Source organism: Stegastes partitus, unplaced genomic scaffold, assembly GCF_000690725.1.
Source record: "Stegastes partitus isolate 25-593 unplaced genomic scaffold, Stegastes_partitus-1.0.2 Scaffold1187, whole genome shotgun sequence".
Taxonomy (NCBI): Eukaryota; Metazoa; Chordata; class Actinopteri; family Pomacentridae; genus Stegastes; species Stegastes partitus.
Genome location: NW_007578918.1, coordinates 47,578 through 58,856, shown reverse-complemented (window position 1 = coordinate 58,856; position 11,279 = coordinate 47,578). Strand labels below are relative to the sequence as shown.

The 11,279-nt window shown below is 41.5% G+C and overlaps 1 pseudogene; it reads left to right on the top strand.

Moving 5' to 3' along the window:
* LOC103368673 (transcriptional enhancer factor TEF-1-like) overlaps positions 1-11,279 on the top strand; it is a 75,464-nt pseudogene that overhangs the window by 21,153 nt on the left and 43,032 nt on the right.

Here is an 11,279-nt window from a genome sequence, read left to right as displayed (position 1 = left end):
AGAAGGTTTTACATTTAGTGTCATCGAGTCACGACTGTACAAACAATCTATCAAACGTCGATCTGATTCGTTGTTCACATCAGACATATGATCCAGTCTGAGGAAATGACGTCTCTTAAACACAGTCGCTCTCGCTGGAAGACCTTAAGCGTCACAAGAGTCTTTGTCATGGTTCCTCTTCACTAGCTAAATCCCCACAATGCTCTCTGGTCAGTATTAAACCATAAGAGGCTCCAGCTGGTGATGCTACAACTCATCTGCAATCCTTGTGTTGTCTAGGCATATAACAAAAAAGACAAAAAACACCCAAATCCCTGATCACATTTATTGCTAATAATCTGTTTTTGTTGAAAGGTTCTCTTTAATTTAACATAAATTCGTATTTCAGTGGAGTTTTATTTCCAAGTAGGTTTTTGCATGTAAAGAATTTAACTTGTTTTTTTTGTTTTTTGATGCATGACAGTAAGTAGAAGTGGAGATAAAGATTTTATTTAAAGAAGCAAGTGGAGCAAATCCGAGATATCACAAGCGATGGAAAGTCATAGAAATATTTACCGAGAGCAGGGAATTGCAAATTTACACAGTCGGTGGTGTAAACAGCTCGATATGTGCAAAAGACAATATTAAACCTGTCAGAAGGACTTCATTGATCTAAATTACTTACAGTTGCTCCAGTCAAAGATAGAAAATACGTCCTGAGATGATTGGAGATGGTGCACATGCAGGTCTGAAGTTTGAGCAGAAAGGACGGAGACAGAGAAGCGATTTTATAAAAGTACTTTTGAAAACTAGTAAAGAGCCTGACGTGGAAACCAGCACCGTGATTATGCTAAATCCTGGATCCTGTGCTGTCGTATTTGCTGGTGTGGCGTTCAGGGACAGGCGGCTGCGTCCGAAACCTCCCGGCCGGGCTGTTTGAATGACATGAGGCGCCCTTGGGCGATCTCACCTTGTCCGCCGCAGGCCGCCGAACGTGGCGAAGACAAACGACGAGTCCGCTCGCCGTATCGAACGCTTCGCTCACATCTGAGTAAAAAATGAGCCGCACGGCGGTCCTTGATGGGAAATAAAAACAGTATTCAAATGGAGAGACATCGCCGTGGATGCTGAATAATTCTCTGGAGCGATCAGACATGGCATTGGGAAGTGGAACAATGTTTGCTTTGAGGATTACGTGGGGGGAAAAAAATCCTCTTGTACAAAACCTGTGTGTGTTGGAAGCAGTTAAAACGGCCGCCGTGGAGCGGTCCAATAGAAGAAAGGGCGACAGGAACCGACTCGGCTGCGATAACAGTCAACTCGTAAAGCGACGGGACCCCCCGCTGAGGCCCGATCACATTTCATTAGCCGCCGAGGAACCGGAGGCGTCGCGGAACCGTGTGGATGTAAAGTGGGAACCAGAGGAGGAGGCAGCTGCAGGATCGTGGCTCAGGGCCCGGCGTGGTTCTCCGGAGGCCTGGCACCGGCGCCGCGGAGCCTGCTGTCCTGGCTGCCGCGGCCCGGACCTGCCCGGCGCTGGGAGGAGAGCCGGAGTCGCCCAGCAGTCACAGCCGATTGTTGTGTGACTAATGTCTTTCTCCGGCCTCCATCTGCTGCCGGGCCCCTCAGCTCCACGTCCAGCGCCTCAGCCCAGCCTCCTCGGGCCGCGGTTCTGGAAGTGTTACATCAGGAGAAAGATAACGGAGGCAGAGTCATCGCATATAGAGATCGACTGATTCGCTCTTTTAGGCCGATGTTGTTGGTAATCGATAAAAACCTGGAACCGACATGTGGAGCCGATGAACATGAAAAGTTATTCATGATAGAAGAGAGCATTCAGAACTCGACTTCTTCATTGATAATCATAACAGAATATGTACAACAGAAATGGGAGTTGTGACATTTAGGGATCATGCGATGCTACGATGCTCTCCTGATACCTGATCGATCGATCGACTGCGATCAATAACAGTTTGTTTCCTGCTCTTTTGTTCGTCTGTCTCTGTTCTGCCACTTTTATCTAAAAGCATTATTTCTTATGTTTTCCAGACTCTGTTTCGGGTTAATCCGTGGCTGCCTCCTAACTTAGCTGCTAGCAGTTAGCGTAGCATTAGCCACTGTGAAAGCAGCCGATTTTGTCGAGATGTTTTGTGCTTGTTGTTCTGTTTTTGCAGCTTGTGTCAGTTAAAAGTGAATCTGACTTTAGAAACATGTTACGGTGCTACAGACAACTTTAACATTACCTGCAGGCTAAGAAGCACAGCTAGCCACTTAGCATAGCATTAGCAACTGTGGAAACCAGATGATTTTGTCGAGATGTTTTGTGCTTCTTGTTCAGTTTATGCAGGTTGGGTCAGTTAGAGCCGAGAGTTAAAAGTTCTAATCTGACTTTAGAAACATGTTGCGGTGCTACAGATAGCATTAGCTGCAGGCTAAGAGGCACAGCTAACCTCTTAGCATAGCCTAGCACCGTCAGCAGAGTAAGTTCCGGCAGCTCCACTTGTTGACACCTACGTTTGTGCTCCGCTCTGCAAATGTGCTCATCGGTCTCGCTGTGTAAACAATCATTGTGATTGGCTGTTACTGGTGACCTGCAACAGCCAATCAGATGGAGCTGTGGGCAGGACACTGCACAGAGAGAGTCGGCCGAATCAGAGCACAGGGAGCTCATTTCTTTATTTTGTGATAATCAGAGAGCATTGTGGGGGTTTGGCTGGTAAAGAGGCAACATGATGCTTAAGAACATCCCCACACGAGTTAAACAAACCTCGGATAAGCTAGCATAGCTTTATTTTCTGCTTGCTTGGTTGGGTTTTGAGATTTTCTAGAGGATTTAATGCCCTTCACGGGACGGAGTGGAACCTTTTTTTGTAACAAACATTTAATTTACACGACTGATGAGTTGTTTCTTTGTCGTTTTAGCATCCCGACAAAAATCACAACAGCTTTTCTGATTGAAAACAACCGCTAAAGACGTCCTTATTTTTCTCTTGTAAACGGAGAACGTTGTTGTTTCTTCTTCAGGGTTTTTAAGGCAAACAGCTAGCTTTGTCTTTCACCTTCTATGTTCCCGTTTATTGCTGCAGCTACAACAGCAGCTCCGTCTTCTAGCCTAGTTCTACGTTTACATTTTGCAAAATTAGATCAGTTTGTTCCTTTTTTATGTTTTACAACTATTTATACATAAACTAGAGGAAACTTGGTTGTTTCTTTCGCAGTTATGAGGCTAAGTCACGCTAAACCTAAAGACTCGTAGATCGCGTGTTTAAAACAAATCGTGACAATCTGGTTTTATCAAGTGCGTTCACGACTAATTGTCTTTTGCACACGTTTCCTTGCACATTATTTGCACTACACATGAAACACTTTAACATTTGCACGTTTTCTTGTTTATTTTCTACTAACTGCATATTTTTGCTCATTTATCTGTATTTGCGGTGGCGCCAGTTTTACTCTCTCTGCTGTCTGGGATTAATAAAGTATTTCTATTCTTATCTATTCCAGCTACATGCTGCTGTTTGTCCAAACTACAGTAACCACCGGTTTTGTGAGGAGTCCTCAGTAACTGTGGAGTGGGTTAGGTGGGCGTTGAAATTAGCTGATTTGCGAGGAGAAACGTCGGCCATGTTTCTGCAGGCTTCCTCATACGTTTGCATCGTTGTTTTGTTGTTCCTGCACTTTGAATAATCGCCACTTTCCCACTGTTAGCAGACCAGTTCTGCAGATGAAGCCGCTCTCTGATGGAGTCAGTGGTTGTAGTTGCACCGTTCGACCACTGGGCTGCTGTTCGACTTAACGCCATTGAAGTTGCTGCTCGCAGTGGTGACAAACCTCCAGGGAATTATCAGCAGCTTCACAGAGCTTCACAGCCGGCTGGAGCTCATTGTTCGGCTGCCCGGATCACAACTTTACAGTCCTGGCTCATCCCACTGCTTTCACTCTGACATTTATAAGTGCAGCAGGCAGCTGTTAGCGGCGAGCAGCTCTGAAACCAGCGACAGGCTCAGCAGCTGCTGGAGGAGCAAAGTCAGATGTTTGTCTCACGGGCTGGAACCAGAACGGAGATAAAACTCACATTTATCCTGTGTGGAGCCAAATGAATGGATTGGATTTAAGTGGCTGGTAGCAGGTCGATGAAGCGACTTCTTCACCTGCTTTATGTTCTTTAACAAAACGGTTCTTTATTCCTGTTCGAGGTATTTAGTTCAGTGTTCTTTGTCACCGTTTTACTGTAAAATTACACATTAAAAAAAAAAGTATCAGCAAAAAATATATATATGTACAGATGTTTGTCATTATTTAAAAGGAAAAAAAGTGGATTAGAAATTGTAAAATGGCAGATTTATTTTTTAAACGAGCACAGAAGTAATAATTTACTTAAACAGGGCAAAACTGTAAATGTCCACATCAAAAATCTGTTTTATAAATATATGACCTTAAAATTAGTACTTTTTTTTACTGTATTGAAATCGGCCAAAAACAAAGAAAAATAGAAATGACAGATTATTTGTCTGCATTTGGAATAAAATTATTAAGAGTTAAAAATGACCCCAAAATACATTTTTTTAACTTACAAATTTTTACCTTTTTAAAAAATGTTTTTAAATTTACAAATAATATTGTATAAAATTACATTAATTTACTTGCTGACTTTTTTTTTTTTTTTTTTTTTTTAGAGGGACAAAAGTGTATCAACCTTAAAAAATCTGTAGTTTTACAAATATTAATTTGTTGTTTTATAATGTGTGACTGTAGAATTCCACAATTTGTATTGAATTTAAATCAGCCAAATATATATATATATGTACATGTTTGGTTGTTTTTTTTTACACATACTTGCAAGTATTTGGAAAAAAAATTGTATAAATTAAAAAAACAATATATATATTTTAACTTACAGATTTTACTTGTTTGCTACATAACAGATGATATCTAGTAAAATCTCATTTAAAAGTAATAATTTACACAATACATTTTTAGAAAGTATTATATATTAGCTGATGTTTAGAAAAAAAAACTCAGTTTATTAAGAATTTTTTAAAATTTTTTTAAAAAAAGTAGACTTACAGACAATATCTAGTAAAATCACTTAAAAGAAAATTAATTTACACGTTGACATGTTGTTTTAAATAAAATTTTTAAAAAACTATACCAAAACTGTACGTTTATTAGAAACAGAAATGTGTTCTTTTACAATGTGTGCAGCTAAAAATTATTTCACAGATATTTTCACCCTTATTAAAGTTTTTCTGGTCAGATTTTCACAGTTTATTTACATTCATTTATGTTTTTAAGGAGCCAGCCCCTCCTGAGCCGTGCATCCTGCTGCATGAATGAATCCTCGGCTGCATGTTAAAGTGCTGCAGGAGGAGGAAGGAGGGGAGGAGGGGAGGAGGCTGGAAGTTGGAGAGGAAACGGAAATGCGGCTGAATGAGTGGAATAAAGCGTGAAGAGCGAGCCGGTTGAAGCGCAGCAGATCCCGGTGGCTGCAGCCGGCGGATGTTTTCCTGCTGCAGCGTTTCCTCCCCTCAGGTGTTCAAAGAGCCCCGAGCTGCACACGTGCACGCCCCGGCTGCACGTGCACGTGTAGCCGCGTGCTGGTGCCGCTGCAGGCCGGGTCGGGCTGCGTCGGGGGGACGGTGCACGGGGAAGTGTGAACAGTAGAAGACCAGACAGAACGACATGTGTTCGCCCGAGGGCCTGGCACCGAGGCCGTGTGTGTGTTTGCGTGCATATGTCGCTGTGTGAGCGCGTTGCGTCGCCGCCAACCCTGCTGTTTACCGTGGGGGATTTCAGAAGAATTGTAGGCAGCTGGCAAACCCCTTCAGTTCCTTTTTTTTTTGCAGCTAAATCTGCTCGTGGCCGTGTGCAGTCGTCGCTCACTCGACGCGGCACAAGGGTTTGACAAAATAGGCAATTTCCGTCGTGAAAAGAAGCAATAATTTGCCTCGAGCAGCTGGGATACAGGCGGGAGACGTGTTGATCACAACTTAAGGCCACATTGAACAATATTTTGTGACTCGGCATCAGCGTGAGTCGAACCGAGCCTGTTTCTGAAATGAAAGTCTGGCTCGAGGCCTGCAAACTGGAAATTTGAACCGGCACCTGAATGTCGGAGCATCAGTTCATCTGTGAGCGTGTTTTCAATCAGAGCCGCAGCGATTCATCGATTAGTCGCCAACTGTCGAAAGAAAAACTCTGACTTCAGCCTCCTCAGTGTGAATATGAGGCGTCCACATACTTTTGACCAAACAGCTACATGATATTTAACCTTCATCGTTTTTACAAACTGAAACATTTTTGACAGAAAACAGTAAAAGTCTTTTTTTTTTTGGTGATTTTTAAAAATAAAAACAGTTGAAATTCTGCGACTGCAGCTTCTGAAATGTGAATATTTTCGTTTTTGTTCTCCCTTATGACACTAAACTGAATATCTTTGGACAAAACAAGACGTCTTTCACAATCTTCTGATATTTTATAGACCAACGACTGATCAGTTAATTAGGAAAACAATCATTGATAATTGCAGCGCTACAAAGGCGTCCACATACTTTTGATCATCCAGCCACATGATATTGCACATTTGTCTGTTTTTACGAATTGAAATGAATTCTATTTGTGACAGGAAACGGTTGAAACGTGTGCCGACAGATTTAACTAAAATTTAAATAAAACTGTGGAGGTTGGTGGAGATTTTGTAGTAAATCTGGATTCATATTAATATTTTCTAAACATTTAGTCGACTAAAGTTTTGGGACACTAGAGCTGCAGTGATCAGTCAATTAGCAGCCAATTGTTCTGATAATTAATTGATTTGAGTGTTTTGTAATTGCAGCTTGTTAAATGTGAATATTTTCTGCTTTCTATGACAGTAAACTGAATATCTGAATATCAGACAAGACGTCTGTCATGTTTGACATTTTTTTAAACCATTTTCTGACATTTTCGAGACCAAACAGTTAATTGATTAACGAGTTTCTTCTCCCGTTTTGCCTTTTATTATTGTCAGAGTTGGTTTTCTGAGCTGTGTGAGTTGTTTTTACCACAGAACTGAATCAAATCTCATATTTTCCTGGTTGATTTTCTTTTCTCGCTCTTTTTTAAACACTAAGTCCAACAGTAATTTAACCTGCAACGGAGTTTTGCACAAGCATGAACATCCTCAGAGTCACTTTTCACTCTATACAACAACATTTAGACTTTTTATTAATTTGTCAGGAACCATGAAAACAACATGTTCATCAGTGCGATCAATTTTAAGATTTTATAAAAACAATTATTTAAATTCTGTCATTGCAGCTTCTTAAATTAATATTTTTTTCTATTTTTTTCTACTTCTCTGATGGTAAACTGAATATTTCTGGGTTGAGGCTAAAACATTTGTCATCCTGGAGTTTGCTAAACAACATTTTTCACTATTTTCTGACACTTGATAGAGCAAACGACTAATTGGTTAAATCAGAAATTGATTGACAATTACAGTAATAATTAGTCGCAGCCCCTATGTTATATATATAAAACTCTGCAGCTGTTTCATTTTTTCAGGCTTGTGTTGTGCAAAATGGAGCTTGTTTTTTAAATGTAAGTAAAATCCTTCGAGAGCTGAACGCTTTTAGTTTTGACCTGTGATGAGTTTTGGCTGCAAAAGTTTGCAAGAATTTCAAGAATTAAGGTTTAAACCTAAAACCTCCCATCATGTCTTTTTAAAAATCGCTAAAATTAAACCATTTATCGATGCGAGAAACTAAAAAACATAAGTTTTAAATCATCAACGGTTCTTGAAAAACTCGTCTAGTTGGAAAAATTCTCCAAATCTCTCCTTGGATTTAGAACATTTCGTGAAAATCGCTTTATTCTACTTGTGTCGGTTAAAAAAATCTGCCAAAAATTAAACGTTGGATTTTATTATATTCTGTAAAAAACAAAAAATTCTGCAAACCTCAGCACAACCATGAAGTCATGAGAGACTCGGCTGTGCCCAACGGTTAAGTGGCAAAAATTCAAGGACTTTGTTTTTCCTCGACTGAACTGCAGGCAGTGTTTGCACAGAGCAGAGTCTGGAAACAAGTCTGAAATGCAAACAGTTGAATATCTGCATCAGGTAGAGCCGCCGTCATGACATCCAGAGGTGGTGACAGATGTGGGCGCTTGTGGGAAAATGTCGTGCAGGTCGATTCTAGTTTCTTTCAATTTTTGTACAATGAATAATCAAAGAAATTCAGCTTTTTTGTGATTTCCATGTTTCTAACTGTGTCCTCTGACAGAAGACGTTTAAATCTTCTTCTTCGTGGTTGTTCTTGTTTCCTTTGAGCTGCAGGACTTCTTTAGATTGCAGTGAAAATGAACCACAGTGAAGAAAAATGAGACACAAACTGCAAAAACACAAACTGAGCCGCTGTGTTGATGTCATAACCGGCTGCTTTCACCACGACTGACACTCTGCTTCTGTTTCTTCTGTTTCTTCTCTGCAGGTCTTCCTGGGTTCTGGACCGGCTTGCTGAGTTTTGAACATTATCACCGGTGGTTCGGAGCTGCCGTTGTTTAAGCGAATAGCGTCAGCCTCCAGTTTCTAGTTGTTGCAGCTGGCTGCCCCTGCTGGGACTTAATTATCGGTGTTATAACTCATTTTAGCTCGAGTTTACAATTAGTATTTATCATCTCCTGGGCGTCGAACCGTCCCGCGGGATAGTTAGCTGCCAGGATGGATCGCAGTAGCTGGAGCGGCAGTGAGAGTCCAGGGGAGGACATGGACAGACTGAGCGACTCTGGAGGGGATAAGACCATGGACGGAGACCCTGAGGGGGTCTGGAGCCCCGACATCGAGCAGAGCTTCCAGGAGGCCCTGGCCATCTACCCGCCCTGTGGGAGGAGGAAGATCATACTGTCGGACGAGGGGAAGATGTACGGTGAGTGGCGGGCGCGAACCGATGTGGGAAGTCTTCAGGTTGTTGGTGGCTTAAAAATCCTTCATAATTGGGGGCGTGGCTGCTAACCTGTGTGACATGTTTTGAAAACGAAAGCGTCTGAACACCTACTTCTATCTCCCATAAAACAAAAAATCATGCGTTAATGTTTCAAACAATAATTTTACGAAAAATTAGCAATAAATCTGGTAAAAATCTAACCTTGTACATTGCTTTTTAATTTGTATGTTTTCCTCGTGAAAGATTTATTGGATATTAAAACTGTTTTTGATTAATTTGCACTAGGTTGAAGAAGCAGTTGTTCTACACAAGTTTGAGGCGTTGTATGTTCCATCATTGGTTGCGATCAGTTTATACAAATAGAGGAAGATTGTAAATGAAGCTAAGCTACAATGCAAGGTGGAGGTCACACATGTGTGTATTTATTGTAGACAGTGTTATGAATGACTATATTCATTTAATTAATTCATAGCAACGATGCAGAACGCAAAGTCATAGATCAGCTGCAGTACCTGGTTGTTCCACCAGGTGGAGCCTCTCACTGTTTAATCCTGTAGAGACCAGAGGAGGCGTCACTCAGAATACAGTTCGTGTTGGCAGCAGAGAACATTGTGGGAGTCTAGCTAGCGACTGTCAGTGTGTTTTGGACAAGTTTCGAATCATTTTCGATGAGTTTAAAGTCGTTTCAGACAAAATTTAAGTCATTTTCAAGACTTTTTTTTGTGGACAATTCAATTCCGAGAGAATGTGAAAAAGTTTTGAGGATTTTAGACCAATGTTGAGTCATTCTGGAGACGCGTCAGGATGTTTTTGTCAAGTTTTTTGAGTTTAACTGTAGTACCTGGTTGTTCCACCAGGTGGAGCCTCTTCCTGTTTAATACTGTAGCAACCAGAGGAGGCGTCACTCAGACTACAGTTCATGTTGGCAGCAGAGAGCATTGTGGGAGTTGACAAAGACTTCTGTTGCGATTAATAACCTCCAACCAGAACTCGTGTTTTAAGCAAACTTGGATCCACTACGATAATGTTCATGTATCCCAGTGACATCAGAGCTCTGTACGTGGTTTAATTTAAGCCTCTGTTGATGAAACAGCAACCTCAGTATAGGATGAATGCCTGCTGTGGTAAATTTGTGTTGTCGATTAAACCATTATTGAATAATAATTATTCAAAATTAGCATCCTTAGCATCCTGCTGTAATCTGTGTTCTCTCTTTACCAAACCTGTGTAACAGCGGACGTAAACAAGGGATCAGGCTTTAGGTTTGTACCGATACCGATCAGTTAAAAAAAGCCTTGATCGGCTAGCTGTCGTACCTGGTTGTTCCAGCAGGTGGAGCCTCTTACTGTTTAGAGACCAGAGGAGGCATCACTCAGACTACAGTTCATGTTGGCAGCAGAGAGCATTGTGGGAGTTTAGGAGGAGGAGGTTAATGACCTCCAACCGGCGTTTAGGCGACGATGTGATTGACTAGAACAGCTCATACATGCAAATATGTCAAATATGCAACAATAATTCCTGAACTTGTACATCTGTGGTACCAACCAACGTCACCGTACTCAAAGTAAAATTATAAACCTGTAAATATGCAGTATGTAAAATAATGGGCTCTTTAATTTACAGGTCTATAGTTGCTTCAAACCCAGTCAGCCAGTTTCAGGATCCACCTCCCAACCATGAACACCACCGACCTCATTAATACCACCAGCATCTTTCATTGTCTACATATTTTTAAACATGTAACACGTGTTCAAACCCATCGAGGTCCCAGAGGCGACACCTTATCAAGTGTTCAGAGTGAAAAAAAAAAAAAACCCTCAAAGCTGGAGTAGTGTCCTAAAGGAATCAGCAGAGAGCACTCTACATACAGAGAGAGGGGGAAAGAAAAAAAGGGAAGAGGCAGCGTGAAAGAGAGTCGCAGCTGGTGGCAGCCAGAGGACCATCTGTTCATCACTCTATTAGTTCACATAGACTCTCCCTGTTAGTGTCACACTCACCATCCTCCTATAGCTGCCTCCCTTCCCTCCTTTTACAGCCGCTCTGTGTTTCCTGTGAGACTCGTTCTCACCGTTTCCACGGCGCCGGGTCGTGTTTGTGTCGCCGCTCAGCCACGACGAACAACACAAGCCATTCACACCTATTACACACGGTTAATCAGTGGACAAACACCGGAGGTCGTCAATCGGTAATCGATTAAAACAAATGTTATAAACGGACATTTTTTTTTATACGCTGACGGAGCTGTTTTCAAATCGCTCACAGGAAACGGGTCGTAGTGGTACCGTGGAAACCAGAAGTTTACAAAAAAAAAACACACTGAACGTTTCCTGTTTCAGCTCAGTCAGGATCACCAACATTATTTCTATTTGCTAAACG